Source organism: Theropithecus gelada, chromosome 15 (genome assembly GCF_003255815.1).
Source record: "Theropithecus gelada isolate Dixy chromosome 15, Tgel_1.0, whole genome shotgun sequence".
Classification (NCBI taxonomy): Eukaryota; Metazoa; Chordata; class Mammalia; order Primates; family Cercopithecidae; genus Theropithecus; species Theropithecus gelada.
In genome coordinates, this window is record NC_037683.1 from 96,208,845 (window position 1) to 96,224,973 (window position 16,129).

The window sequence follows — 16,129 nt, forward strand, 5'->3', positions numbered from 1 at the left end:
TGTGTCATAGTACTGCCATTCATCAAAATGCCACAAGTTATTTTAATATAACGGAAACTAATTGACCCTAGTGTACTGTGCAGGTAGAAATGGGCACAGGGAGTGGCAATGGCACAGGTGTGTCATCTTCTCTTCCCCCTTGGAAGAAGGTATCATTTACACTGCTAAGTGAATGATAGGAAAGAATGAATGGCTTCTCCAGGAAGATAAACCAAATGTTAATTTTATATAGTCTAAGATGTATGAGCCCCTTAAAGTGTTTTCGTTTTCTCAAAATAGAGCTCTTAAAGTCAAATCCAGGGAGGGTGAGATCTAAAGCTGCTTAGAGCGCTGATGCCCTCATGTGGGAAAAAAAAACACAGTTAACACAAATCTCAACCTCTAAGAAGTATGCGACACCAGGGGAAATTCTACATGCTAACACTAGAGAAATAAAGGGATAGCTTATGAAACGATGATCAAATGTACATCTGGAATTTTCTTTTTTCATTAATGTTCTGTAAACACCTTTTTTGAGCAGTAAAGACTGCTAGAAATTACTGGAATTACACGGGCTGGTAATACATCCTTGTTATAATCATATGTATAAGAACGTTTCAGCTAATTTCCAGTTAACAAAAAGTATACTATATCAAAACTTTTGAAAAACAGTACTAAATGTGTACCGTGAGGTACTCTATTCATTATCTCTGCCTAATAATATCAGTTCCAAAATGCTAATTTATTGATGCAGTACTGTATGGAAGCTCAAAAGCTTTGAAAACCTCAAGCTGTGTTACAGTCTAGAGTTTCTGTAGCCTAACGCCCTGAAAGAAAATCCACCTAAAATTATGAAAATTCACCCTAAAATTCAGCCTGTTCTCTTCACTGTGCAAAAGTACTATCCCAATTTGTTTCATTGATGAATATACACATTTAGGGAGCCTGGGAAAAAAATGGGGTAGCAAGGGGGCCAAAAAAGGGGAGGTTGGAGGAGTAGAAGGAAATCCCGACTACTTTTAGTAACCCTGTTTAGTTACAGATACTCCCACCCAGTAATATGCCCCAGTGTGGAAAGACCCAGAATATCATGCTGATGTTGCAGGTAGACACTACCTTCCCTAGGCCTGCCCTCACAGATGCAGACAGGACTTTGGAACTGTCATCAGAGAGGGAGAACAGCAACTGGATGTTCTCTCTCCAGAGCCCAGGGCAGCATCTTTGTTTTGATCATAGGATTGTTCTAAAACCACACATTGAATTGTCATATATCAGTGTTGTCAGTTTCCCTGTCTTGAATTGTTTTCCTTGCTTCGTCATCTCCCTTTCTAGCCTCTTTCAGTTACGTATGCCCCTCATCATGTAAAACATACTATCCACCCATGATACACTGGTGTAAAGAGAGCAGAGGGCTTTATTTCATAGTGCAACCACTAGTCAAGTAGGAACAGATGTCAGTGGCCCTGTGTCGAGAAGGATTCTGAGGTTGCATCCAGGCTTATTTGAAAGATATACTGGAACTGAATCGTAATGCCTCTTATGAGTATACATGTGTGTGGATGTGTAGGGTAGGCCAGGGTAGGGCCTGCGGCACTGATGCAGTTCAAATTTTGTTCTTCTCCAATATGCATGCAAGGCTACACCATTCTCTGATGTTGCCATAGTCTTTCTGTTTTCTAGTAACTTCCCTTCTTTAACTGATTTTTAACCCTTCAAGACGCAGCCCAAATGCCCCTGCATCAGTTATTCCTTCCTCTTTGTTCTCATAGCATACTGTTTATATAAGTCTACTTTTGCTCAAAATTATAACTTTTGACATATTTGTACTTATATGTCTTATTAAAGTGTGCCTTATTAATGTTTTTATCTCTCGAGCTTAAAACAGTGTCTGTTGAATAATAGGCACCAAATCTTCTAGGAAGAAAGGAATAGAAAGAATGAAGAAGATACAGGTGTTCTCTCTCCCAGGAATATGTGCTACTTTGCTTGGTATCTGAGGAACCGAACTTTCATTTCCCATGAAAGGGATTCCAAACATCAGAGAAGGTGGGGTAGTTCAAGAAAGAAGCACTTTCTCGCCATGGGGTATAACTCAAGTCCCTTGATCAAAGTGATGTGGTCTGGCTCTGTGTTTCCACAAAATCTCATCTTAAATTGTAATCTAAACTGTCATACCCACAAGTTGGGGGAGGAACCTCGTGGGAGGGGATTAGATCATCGGGGTGGTTCCCCCATGCTGTTTTCATGATAGTGAGTGAGTTCTCATGAGATCTGATGGTTTTATAAGGGGCTTTTCCCCCCTTTGCTCTGCACTTCTCTCTCCTGCCACCACGTGAAGAAGGACATGTTTTCTTCCCCTTCTGCCATGATTGTAAATTTCCTGAGGCCTCCCAGGTCATGCTGAGCTATGAGTCAAACCTCTTTCCTTTATAAATTACCCAGTCTAGGGTACGTCTTTATAGCAGGGTGAAAACAAACTAATACACAAAGCAAGACTGTCTTTCGTTTTAAATTATTCTCAAAATTTTGGCGATCCTGTGTTTACATGAAATCATTGATATATATCTTATTTGCCTCTTTACCCTCAGATCATTCACTGCTTTCCCTTGCTCTGGTCGGAACTCCAGAGAGCTGACACCCATAAAATCATATTTTCAGTAGCGTTTCAGCCAGTGAGAGACACTAGCAGGAGATCAAAGAAAGAGAAAAGAAAATGCCAGATGCTATGGTCTGAATGTTTGTGTCTCCCCAAAATTCACACACTGAAATCCCAACCAAGGTGTTGGTGTTGAGAGATTGTTAGTTCATGAGGGTGGAGCCCTCATGAATGGGATTTGTAATGAAAGCAGCCAGCAGGAGCTCATTCACCCCTTCCCCCATGTCAGGACACAACAAGAAGGCACCATTCTATCAACCAGGAAATGAGACCTTAGCAGATGCTGAATCTGTGTTTATCTTGATTTTAGACTTCTCGGGCTCCAGAACTGTGAGAAATAATTTTCTTTTGCTTATAAGCTACCCAATTTAAGGAATTGTGTTGTAGCAGCCTAAATGGACTCAGACACCAGCGTATTTCTCTCTCTCCCTTTCTCTCTGCCTTGGACAGTGTATCCAGTAGTGGCTGTGGCTCCGCATGGTCCCTAATGGCTCTGAGCAATGCCCGCTGTGTGTCTACCTCTCCACGAATGGGCTTTTCCTGCCTCCTGGACTCTAATCATCCCACTTTGAGGGTTCTGTCCAGGAACCAAGGAAACAAAAAAGGAAAAGATGTAATTTTGACAGGATTAAGAGTAAGACATAAGGAAAATATGGCACTGTAAATACATAGTTATAAAAATCTTCCTGTGCTCTATAGGACAACAAGTTGGGAGAATGGGACAGAGAGAAAGGGCAGGAAAAAAAAACAACTTTATTTATGTAAAAGTTTCTCAAGACCCCATCCTCCTTCTACTTTTGAGAAGATTGGTTTATTACAACCCAAAGTGGATCAAATAGGAGAATCTCCGGAAGCATCACAGACCTTTCTCACTTCATTGCACAGTGCTCTGGTACACAAAACAAATTCCAGAAGGAAGTCCTTGATGTGTCTCAAGTTCGCCTGCTTGCCTCCAGATCTCTGGGCAGGGAGTCCCTTGGTTGGAAATGGGACAGAGACGGCACATCTTGCTGGGTAGAATTTGCATAAGGAGTGGGGGAAAACCGACTTAGAGTTTCTGCCAGCCAATTGCATCCCAATTGCGCGGTGGCTCAAGCCTGTAATCCCAGCACTTTGGGAGGCCGAGACGGGCGGATCACGAGGTCAGGAGATCGAGACCACCCTTGCTAACCCGGTGAAACCCCGTCTCTACTAAAAAATACAAAAAAACTAGCCGGGCGAGGTGGCGGGCGCCTGTAGTCCCAGCTGCTCGGGAGGCTGAGGCAGGAGAATGGCGTGAACCCGGGAGGCGGAGCTTGCAGTGAGCTGAGATCCGGCCACTGCACTCCAGCCTGGGCGACAGAGCGAGACTCCGTCTCAAAAAAAAAAAAAAAAAAAAAAAAAAAGAAAGGGAAGGAGAGAAACCCCGCAGCAGACAGCCTGAGCCCTATTTGATTGCTCACACTGGGTTTCTAGCTGAAGGGGCAGGGTCTGGGAACAAATGTAATTTGCAGCTGCATACTAGAGGTGACTGAAAGGCTCATGCATAAAATGAAAAGCTCAAAAGCTTTGGGACCTCATTCTAACTGAAATTATCATCAAAATTGCCAACCAATTCAGGAGGAATGCAACCATACAAAATTAGAATAACAGAATTTTGTTTTCTTTCGAATAAAATCTCAACATTCCATTCCATAATTTTTATTTTTCCTGTATAATAGTATTATTATTATTTCTAACATGCTTATCTGAAAATTCATTCTTTCATCTTTAAAGCAACATTTTTTCTCATTTCTTAAATTTTTTTGGGAGGGGAATTCCTTCACTGCTCCTCTTTTTCTTTTCCAGACACACCCAGTATACATATTTTGGTTTTCTGTATAGTTTGTTATAATCTATAATTTCCTCCAAAATTTCTTATATTTCTTTATTCTCTTCTGCCTCTTTTTTTCTAATTCTCTTAAGCCTGTCATCCACTTTGTTTATTTAAGGTTTTTGCCATATAGTTTCCTTACTGCTTCTAATTCATACCTAACTTCTGTCAAGCAACTATTTTCTCTTTTTTCTCTCTCTCTTTCAGTTTCCTTCATGCCTCATTTTGCTGTATTTTTGCTGTAGGAAGTTTTATATGGTCTCTTTGTTATTTTATGATTAGCCATCTTTGAAGGAATTATATTTTTCTGGACCTGCTATCTGCTATCAAAAACTTTAAGAAAATAGGAAAATGAGAATATTTATTTAAGGTGGTATACCTCAACCAGGATCCATTAACAGCAAAAATAGGGGAAGAATGTTACCACCATTATTATTTTACCTTTTTGTTTTACGATTACTAATTAGTTAAGAAAGACAAAATATTATTTAATTTTGAAAAAGACAAGGTAAGTACTGTGTTATTTTTAAATTACTTTTTTTTTTCTTTTTGAGACGGAGTCTTGCTCTGTCGCCCAGGCTGGAGTGCAGTGGCCGGATCTCAGCTCACTGCAAGCTCCACCTCCCGAGTTTATGCCATTCTCCTGCCTCAGCCTCCTGAGTAGCTGGGACTACAGGCGCCCCGCCACCTCGCCCGGCTAGTTATTTTGTATTTTTTAGTAGAGACGGGGTTTCACGGTGTTAGCCAGAATGGTCTCGATCTCCTGACCTCGTGATCCACCCGTCTCGGCCTCCCAAAGTGCTGGGATTACAGGCTTCAGCCACCAGGCCCGGCCTGGTTTCCTTTTTCTTTTATTCCCTACAGGAAACATAATCGTTCCTTTACCCACTAAACAAATTATTTGCCAGATATTTGCCTATTTGCCAGAAATTTAAAATTTGCCCTCCCTCCTTGCTCATCTCAGCCTCCCTCTCTTCTGTCTGACATCACTCCTTAAACATTTCCCCTTTCCTTCTTCTATATTCCTTCCATATATAGGAAGTTTTCAGTGAAAATTTGCTGGAGAAATTTAAACAAGGGATCTGACCTGTTTTGTTTGGATCTGATGTAAAACTAACCACTGCACTTTTCTTGTTCTTTTCTTTAACTTGAATTTTAACTTTTCTTTAACTTGGGTTCTCTGTCATTGCTCACCTTGGGTCACGGACTTATCAACAAGTCATAGTGAATGAGGGAATTCCATGTTTTAATTGGCTTTGACTTGGATTACATGCCCATCCTGAACCTGTCATCGTAGCCTTTGGGTAGAATTATCCTCTTTTGGAGTCAGGGAGCAAACCCAACCAAACCCACTCCTTCATGATGGGATAAGGTGGAAGGGATATTAAGGAGGCAACTGCAATTGAGCATGGTGATGATAGTAATGATGATTCTGATGGTCATGATGATAATGATAATATGATGAGCATGATGTTGATGTTAACAGTACCAATAGCAATGACACTGAAGTTATATTGAGTACATAACATAAGCTATTGTGCTAACAACATTTTTATCAGATTTAAATTCACTAATTTCATTTGGTTCTTGTATAAACTAAATAATAATATCCACATAAGGTGCTTTCTACCTAATAATAATAATAATGATAATAATATAACTATTATTATCACACAATATTAATAAGATAGTAGTCATAATAGGAAAAGGAATAATAGCGGCAATAATATTAGCAGCAGCAATAGTGATAATATTGGGTAGATGGGTACTTTTCTCCAAATTTTATAGATGGGGAAATTGAGAATTAAAGAGGTTATATAACTTTTTCGAGGTAAGTAGAGATTACATTAGTTTAAGACAAATAGAAGAGCTAAAATTCTAATACTGGTCTTCCTAGCTGAAAAGTCAGCTCTAAAAGAAATATACAGAATTCGGATTTAGAAAAATCAATAAACATGGCTTAGAAACAAAGGAATGCTGGAATGTATGGGAAGTTATACCTTGTACTTGAACAGGAAGACCCTATGTTTAAAAGATTAAGCAATCCTAAGTAAAAAGAGCAAAGCTGAAGGTATCACATTACCAGACTTCAAACTACACTGCAAGGCTACAGCAACCAACATATCAGAGGCATGTGAACCAGAACGACTCCATCTTGAATAGGAGCTGGGTAAAATGAGGCTGAAACCTGTTGGGCTGCATTCCCAGACAGTTAAGGCATTCTAAGTCACAGAATGAGATAGGAGGTCAGCACAAGATACGGGTTATAAAGACCATGCTGATAAAACAGGTTGCGGTAAAGAAGTGGGCTAAAACCCACCGAAACCAAGATGGCCACGAGACTGACCTCTGGTCAGCCTCACTACTACACTCTCGTCAGCGCCATGACAGTTTACAAATGCCATGGCAAGCCCAGGAAGTGACCCTATATGCTCTAAAAAGGGGAGGCATGAATAATCCACCCCTTGTTTAGCATATCATTAAGAAATAACCATAAAAATGGGCAACCAGCAGCACTCGGGGCTGCTCTGTCTATGGAGTAACCATTCTTTTGTTCCTTTACTTTCTTAATAAACTTGCTTTCACTTTGCCCTGCACACTCGCCCTGAATTCTTTCTTGCGTGAAATCCAAGAACCTTCTCTTGGGGTCTGTCTGGATCGGGACCCCTTTCCTGTAACATATTTATCTGTCTTGTAACAAAAACAGCCTGGTACTGGTGCAAAAGCAGACGCCTGAACAAAAGGAACAGAATAGAGAGCCCAGAAATAAAGCTGAATACCTCTAACTATCTGATCTTCAATAAATTTGATGAAAAAAGCAGTGGGGAAAGGACTTTCTATTCAACAAATGGTGCTGGGATAACTGGCTAGCCATATGCAGCAGATCGAATCCAGATGCCCTGCTTACACCATATACAAAAATCAACTCAAGATTAACGGAAGACTTACATGTAAAACCTAAAACTATAAAAGCCCTGGAAGATAACCTAGGAAATACCATTCTGGGCATAGGTCCTGGCAAAGATTTCATGACAAAGACACCAAAAGTAATTGCGACAACAAACAAAAATTGACAAGTAGAATCTAATTAAACTAAAGAGCTTCTGCACAGTGAAAGAAAGTATCAACAGAGTAAACAGATAACCTACAGATGGGAGAAAATATTTGCAAACCATGCATCTGACAAAGGTCTAATATCCAGAATCTATAAGGAACTTAAAGCAACAAGCAAAAAACAAACAACCTCATTAAAAAGTGGGCAAAGGACATGAACAGACCTTTTCAAAAGAAGATATACATGTGGCCAACAGCATATGAAAAAATACACAACATCACTAATCATCAGAGAAATGCAAATTAAAACCACAATGAGATAATACCTCACACCAGCCAAAATGGCTATTATTAAAAGTCAAAAATAACAGATTCTGGTGAGGCTGTGGAGAAAAGGGAATGCTTATACACTGCTAATGGGAGTGTAAATTCCTCCACTGTGGAAAGCAGTTTGGAGATTTCTCTAACAATTTAAAACAGAACTACCCTTCAACCCAGCAATCCCATTACTGGGTATGTACCTAAAGGAATATAAATCGTTCTACCATAAAGACACATGCACACGTTATGTTCATTGCAGCATTATTCACAATAGCAAAAACATGGAATCAACCTACATGCCCATCAGTGATAGATTGAATAAAGAAAAAGTGGTACATATACACCATGGAATACTACACAGCCATACAAAAGAAAAAGATCATGTCCTTTGCAAAGCATGAATGGAGCTGGAGGTCATTATCCTAAGCAAACTAATGCAGGAACAGAAAACCAAATACTGCATGTTCTCACGTAAAAGTGGGAGCCAAACATTGAGTACACATGGCCACAAAGAAAGGAACAACAGACACTGGGGCCTACTTGTGGATGGAAGCTGGGAGGAGGGTGAGGACCAAAAATCTATTTAACGGGTACACTATGCTTATTACCTAGGTTATGAAATAATTTGCACACCAAACCCCGTGACCTGAAAATTACCTATGTAACATATCTGGACACGTGCTCGTGAACCTAAAGTTAAAGTTTTTTTAAAAAAAAAACACAGTATCTAAGATAAAAATTTTAAAACTTATGATGGCCATAAAAAGGAATAGGCCCCTGGCAAAGATTTCATGACAAAGACACCAAAAGTAATTGCAACAATAAACAAAATTTGACAAGTATAACCTAATTAAACCAAAGTATTAAGTTATGCTACAACTTGGTTGAACCCTGAAGACATTATGCTAAGTAAAAGAACCTTAAAGACATTATGCTAAGTAAAGTCCACATATATGATTTTATTTATATAAAATGTCCAGTACAGGAAAATCTAGAGACAAAGTAGGCAACTGATTACTTAGGTCTGGAGGAGAGGGTGGGGGAAAATAGGAGGGTAACAGCTTAAGGGTACAAGGTTTCTTTTTGAGGTGATAAAAACATTCTAAAATTGACTCTGATGTTGCCTTCATGTACCTATGAGTATATTAAAAAATTTTATCATTCACTTGGAATGTACAAATTGTAAGGTATGTAAATTACATCTTAATATATTTTATTTAAAAATAAAAAACTTAAAGAAGATTAAGTATGATTTTGCTAAAATCACAGTGAAATTCCCAGTGGGAATGTGTGTGCACATGTACATGTGTGTTTGGTGTTTTGTTCTGGGAGTCTAGGAAGAAATAATAAATCTCCTCAAAAACACCGTTTACTCCCCTCCACTCCTAGATCCCCCGAGGTGAGGGATGAGTAGGTGACAAGTTCTAGACCTATGCCCCTCCATAAAGTAGCCACTAGCCACATGTGGTTATTTATTTTGAAAATTAAATTACTATTTTCCCCAAATTCAAAATTCATCAGTCACATTAACCACGTTCCAAGCATTCAATAGCCACACATAACAAATAGCTACCATACCGTAGAGTGCAGATTCTATTAACATTTCCATTATGGTAGACAATACCTGTGTCTCTTTAACCCACACACAGTTCTCCAGCGGCTCTCCCACTATTCTGGTGACTAGGGCACTGAGAAGGTGACATGTCCTAGGTGGTGGCGCTATAAAGTTTTGAAGCCCAGGTCAGCCTGCTGAGTAATTCTGTGGAGAAATCCTCTCTCCTGCCCCACTCACACCCACCCACATGGGGCATAGACTGTGAGAAAAAAATTAACTTCCGTTGTGTGAACCTGCTTAGATTTGGGAGTTGTTTGCTACCACAGTTTAACCTACCCGTTCATGACTAAGACAGGCAGTCAAGTGGTCAAACAGATATTATAAAGAGGTCAGGATATTTGATGAAGTGATTCAAAAACGCAAGTATAAGCATAAGAAATAATTCAGTAAAATTCTGGAAAAGAAGAATAAAGAGCAAGACTCTGATATTTTAGATCTTAAAATACACTGTAAAGTTACAATAGGAAAGAGTGGAGGAAGAGACAGACAGATCAATGAAAAAGAAGGGATGCGAGAATAAATGAAAATTTAGTGTCACATAAAGGTGCCATGTCTAAGTATCTGTGTTCCTATATGCTAACCAGAGTCTTAGAGTGTAAGATGAAGCACTTTCTCTATTCTCTCCCAGAAGACTTGCCCTGATAGAGCCATCTAGGAACTGGGTCCACCAACACAAGGCACCTTTATAATTTTGTAATCCCTTGGTCCCCTGCTCAACGAAGTCTATCTCCACCCTGTTTTCTCCTTAATTGTAATTGCCCCAGGCATTCTATTAACTTATTGTCTGTTATCATTTTAATTCCTCAGAGCGCTACCCACAAGGCCAATCCTATCTCATCAATCTCACAGTTGATAGTTTTTGAATGAAGCTGGAACTTAATGCCTCACTTAGCACACACTGAACTTGTATTTTATCTTCTTAAACCTAGATCTTCCTGTCTGTGGTTGCTCGCTTCTCTATACTGCTGAAATAGTTACCATAGTCCATAGATAACATGCTCTATAGTTTATTAATCTCGTTAACAATTTGTAAAATCTAAATTTGATCTGTTATTTCCAGCTATTTCTCATGATCACACACATCTAATAATAAATATTATATACTAATAAAGTCTCCATTACCAGGTAAAATTATGTTCACAATCCCAGTAATGATGTGGGTCTCCAATTTGCTCAGGCATAGTCTACTCAAATCTGGTATCATCTTCTAGTTTAATGATATTTTTCAGTGCAAATAATACCTGAATGTGCACAAGTCTGCTTTTCCAGTGTTCTTTGGAGATAAAACAACTAGACTTTGGGTGAAAAACTTTGAATTTTCACATTATTCAGTATGCCCAAACAAGTACTAGATATATTAATTTGAATGTTAGAAAATAATAACACTACAGTTATTAGAAGAGTAAATGAGATAAATATTTTTATAATCTAGAGAAAGATCTTCCTGTCACACTGACACTAAAAACAGTCAAGGAAAATCTTAATAAATTTGACTGTGTGCATTTAAAATATGAAGAACACCAGCAAAAACAATACAACCAAAAAACTCCATAAAGATGTAATATGTTTTAGTATATAAAAATTAAATCGTCATGAATAAAAATGAGAAAAAATTTAAATACATACGATTAAGGTTAGATATTTTGTAAAAACAAAACAAAAACTCAAAACAAGATGATAATTTCAGTAGATGTCTAGACAAAGGACATAAATAGCCAAGACACAAAAGAAGACTTATAATGACAAATATAGATAGATAGATAGATAGATAGATAGATAGATAGATAGATAGACAGATAGATAGATAGATACTCAAATACCCAAACAATCAAGGAAATGCAAATTTTTAAAATGATGAGGCATTTTTTTTCACCTTTCCACAGCACACTGTAGAATGTTAAATGGATAGGACTAAGACCTAAGGTTGAGGAGGGTTTGGTAAAAAGAACTGTCACAGTGGTAATAGGAGGGTAAAATATTACAACTTTGAAAAGGTCAGTTTTTAAAATATGTTTGAAAGTTTAAAAGAGCCTCTGAATTAATAGGATCATAATAATAGTTGAAATGTACCCCAGGGAGATAATTCCAGAAGTGTGTAGCAGTATTGTTTACACTGGCAGGAATTTGGACCCATTCTATCTGTACATCAGAAGGGGACTGAAACATTAGTGCTGAAAACTTAGAATGTACCATTTTTTCCATCACCTAACATGATGATACATGTCTATTTTCATTCACATGGAAAAATGTCCAGAACATATTATTGAGATAAAAAATGTTGGTTATATATCCACATGTATATACAAACCTCTTTATGTAAAATTATATATTGAAAGCGATGTGTGTGTGTGTGCATAGGAAGATGAATAAAGGAAGGTTAGATGAACTTATAATTATCATCTCTAGATGGTGGGAGTTCAGATGAACTTCACATTCTCCTTTCTACTTTTCTGTACTGTTTTTAAAACTCTACAATGTATCTGTATCTACTGTAATTTCACATAAATAAAAATTTTAAATGACAATGACAAATATTACTAATGTATAGCAAACTGGGAAAATATTTATAATACTTTACAGGAAAAAATCACAAAATTATTACATAGACACTATGCTTGCATCTCCAAAATAGATAGGCTTACTGGCAAGGAATGAAAAAGAACAAAAATAAAAGGAAATAGCTGATATGCTGTTGAATAGACACAGTTGATTTTTCTTTGCTTATAAAAGTGTCAGCTATTGTTCTGTTACTTGCTCAATAAACATATTTTAATGAAATGTAAGTACCTTAATAGGATAGTGTTAGAGACCAAAATATGTCACCCTAAAATATGCCACTTTGGTATCTTGATTGTCTTAAGCCAAAGGCACTTCAAAAACAGCAAATGCAGGGAGAGGCTTTCTCTGGACTTCTCTATCTGCCTAGAGACAGATCCTTCAAAAGAAATCAACTCCTCAGGAGTTTCATCAACTAGGGAAAATTAACTTGTATTACAAGAGAGGAGACTAGAAGTTGACACCACACCCAGACTTTGTCACAAACGATTACATCTCCCACTTATTCTTCTAAGGGTCAATTTCTCTTCCCTAAAAAATCATTTATTCTTCCCTAAGTGCCCTGCTTTCCTTTTCCTTTCCCTAATTAAAATGCTCTATAAGCTCTAAAACCTTATTCTTTTTGGGGGGGAGTACTCATTTTTCCCCTGTGATGTCCCTCTAAATGTACTATTAAAATTAGTAAGTTCTAATACATTTTCTCCTGTTAATCTGCCTATTGTCAGTTCACTCTATGGACCCAGATGTCAAATCTATGAGAGTAGAGGGAAAACGCTTTCCTACAACAGGTAGAACCAATAAAGGAAGAAAAGTAGAGTAAGAGCAGGAATTGGTTCGGTTGTTGAAAAGGAAAAGCTATCAGAAGAGAGTTGCAAACTTCCAGAAATTTGGAAGAAAGATGTGGCATAGTTACAAACTGTAATGCTCTCACCCCACCCCCAAATCAGTCTACAGGGAAATTTCATCCTGGGAATATTTTGAATACCACTGATATAGAGCAGAAATGGTAAAGGAAAATCCAAGTTTGTGACCGTTGTCTCAGGCTCTTAGTAGAAAATATTCCCAGTAATGGGTCAGGCACAGTGGCTCATGCCTGTAATCCCAGCCCTTTGGGAGGCTGAGATGGGTAGATCATTTGAGGTCAGAAGTTCGAGACCAACCTGGGCAACACGGTGAAACCCCATCTCTACTAAAAATACAAAAAAAATTAGCCAGACGCGGTGGCGGGCACCTGTAGTCCCAGCTACTCGGGAGGCTGAGGCAGGAGAATGGTGTGAACCTGGTAGGCGGAGCTTTCAGTGAGCCGAGATCGGGCCACTGCACTCCAGCCTAGGCGACAGAGCGAGACTCTGTCTCAAAAAAAAAAAAAAAATACAAAAATTAGCTTGGCGTGGTGACACATGCCTGTAATCCCAGCTACTCAGGAGGTTGAGGCAGGAGAATCGCTTGAACCCGGGAGGTGGAGGTTGCAGTGAGCCAAGATGGCACCACCGCATTTCAGCCTAGGTGACAGAGTGAGACTCAGTCTCAAAAAAAAAATTCCCAATAATGATCAGATGCCTGAACACAGAATAAACACTGCATGTACTCCTTTAAGTTTAGGTCAACATGAAGCTCTTCAACAAAGCCTTGATCTCACAGTTTCCTACAAATTAGTTAAAACTCACTATGGATTTTTCCAGTCCAATTAAACAAGCCCTGCCAGGCTAGCCCCGTCTATGTCCACACTGGGTAACTTTGTTAAGGAATTATCCACAGAATGTCCTTACATTATCTAGTAGCGTTATGAATTCCTTATGCTCAAAGGCCCCTTGGGATGGGAGGAAGAGCTTTCAGGTTCTCACTGAAAAGATTATCTTGAAGTTTTAAAGGCGTAGCCTTCAGAAAAGGGTTTGTCCTGGGCATAATAATTTCTACAGATGCAACAGAAAGAATTCCAGGTTCCTAACCCAGAAAGATGCTCCTAGTGTCATGGGAACCCAGTGAATTGGTGCAGTGAAATGCTAGCAAAATGCATTCATCTCTGACAGCTTTGTCTTTTGCCTCCAAATGTGAGAAGCAGAAAATTGCAGGATGTTAGCTGTGGAAGCGAGGAAAGATCATATAGCCAGTACAGCCCTAGGAGCTGCCTCAAGGGCAGCTGTGCGGGAGCTTTTTTGGAATTTTTTGATGGGTCATTGAAGCAAACTGACAGGAGCTCTCTGCCCTCCCACTGCTGCCATCAAAGCAGTCACACTTTACCTGTTTTATACATTGAACTTCCTGTGGGACTTGGTTTGAGGTATGAGGGAAAACTATGAAAGACTGAATTAGACCAAAAGATTACTGAGTATTTCCAATGGGAAACAAGGCATTGTTTAAAACACCCTTTGAGTTATCTGATTCTGTGGGGATTCTGGGCCTTTACTTATCTTTCCAATTTTGTAGGTTGTGATGCAAATGACATTTGTACACAGAGATGCAAATTCTATCCAGTGGAGGGACAATTGAACAGACCTTCCCCCCAAAGAAAAATCCATTTCTGCATTCCTAATTTGACTATACAAATGTGATACTTTCAATTATTTGAACTAGTTGTAACATCTTACTAGTTTTCTTATAATTTAATGAGTTAAATAAAATCTTTGACAAATATTCATTTTATACTTGTATGGGAGTCATGATTTTACAATTAAAAAATCCTTTGAAAGAAAAAATGAATATATTGAAACTGAGTCTCACCCAAATCCCCTAATTTGACAGATGAGAGAACTGAGGTCCAGAGGGGTGAAGTGATGAACCCAGATAGCAACTAAACTTTTCTCACAAAAAAATATACTCCCTATTAAATGAACATGAGTGCTGTGTACTCACTCATGCTGTCAAGGGGTAAGCTGATCACATCAATCCGTATTTTATGATGTAGTTATACTACACTAACATTGAGGCTTACATACCAGTGAAAGATTCTGAACTCACTTGTACTGAGTTTAATTCCCAGCTCTCCTATTTCCAAGTATATGATTTAGGCAAGTTACCTTTTCTTTGTCTGATTTTCATTACTTGGAAAATGGAAACAATAATAGTCTCCATTTTATACTCTTAGGATGAGTATAGCATTAAATTGCATAATACTTATTCAGCTCTTATGAGAGTGCCTGGCACATAAGAAGTGTCTACAAACATTATAAATGTTAAAAGATAAACTTGGGCACATTGAAATGTTGAAGAGTTTATTTGAGCAGACAAATGATTCATGAATTGGGCAGCACCAGACTGCAAGTGGTTCAGTGCTACACTGGGGGAAGAGGCAAGAGAGAAATTTTTATAAGATGTTCATGGAAGCAAGATAAAGAAAATATATTCGATTGGTTAATGTGGAAAGTTCCTAGTTAGAGATGAGTTGGTGGTTTCTGATTGGTTAAACTTAAGTTTCATTTTACTGTTTACATTGGGCTTTGGTTTGATTAGGCAGGAGCCCAAGGCACTATACTTGCTCCAGCCTAACGACCTCCATTAGGCCATTAAATTAACTAATTTCAAAAGATATATATGCTATTACCATATTGCAGCTTTATTATCTATGCTAGTCTAAGGCACAGTTTGCTTATAGAGAAGTTATATCTTGAAATGTACTAATATAAAATGCAATGTTTCTAAGAATGTCTACATATGGCTAATATTATGGATTATGTGACTACATAGCCAGATTCTAGTGTAATTTCATAACAATTTAGTGAGATCTAGAATATTTCATTAATTTTCATCATAAAAATTTATTTAATAAATAAGGAATAATATACCCTCACCTTTCACATATGTCTGTGATATTTAATCACTATATATTTTACTCCATATTTCACTCTTTAGTATTCCCTACAAGCATCCACCAGTATTAGTACAGAGTAGGTGTTCAATAAATATTGTTAAACAACCTAGAAACTGTACATGGCATTTTAATACCTACCATATGCAACTGTGACCTTAAAATGAAAACAGAAGCTGAGCCTTTTTTCTTCATGTGCACAGGGATGCCTAGTGTTCACTTTTAGTTCTTTCATTATTGTTCCTCTTCCCTAAACTCTCTTTGACTCTGCAATTCTAGGATGTTCTATAA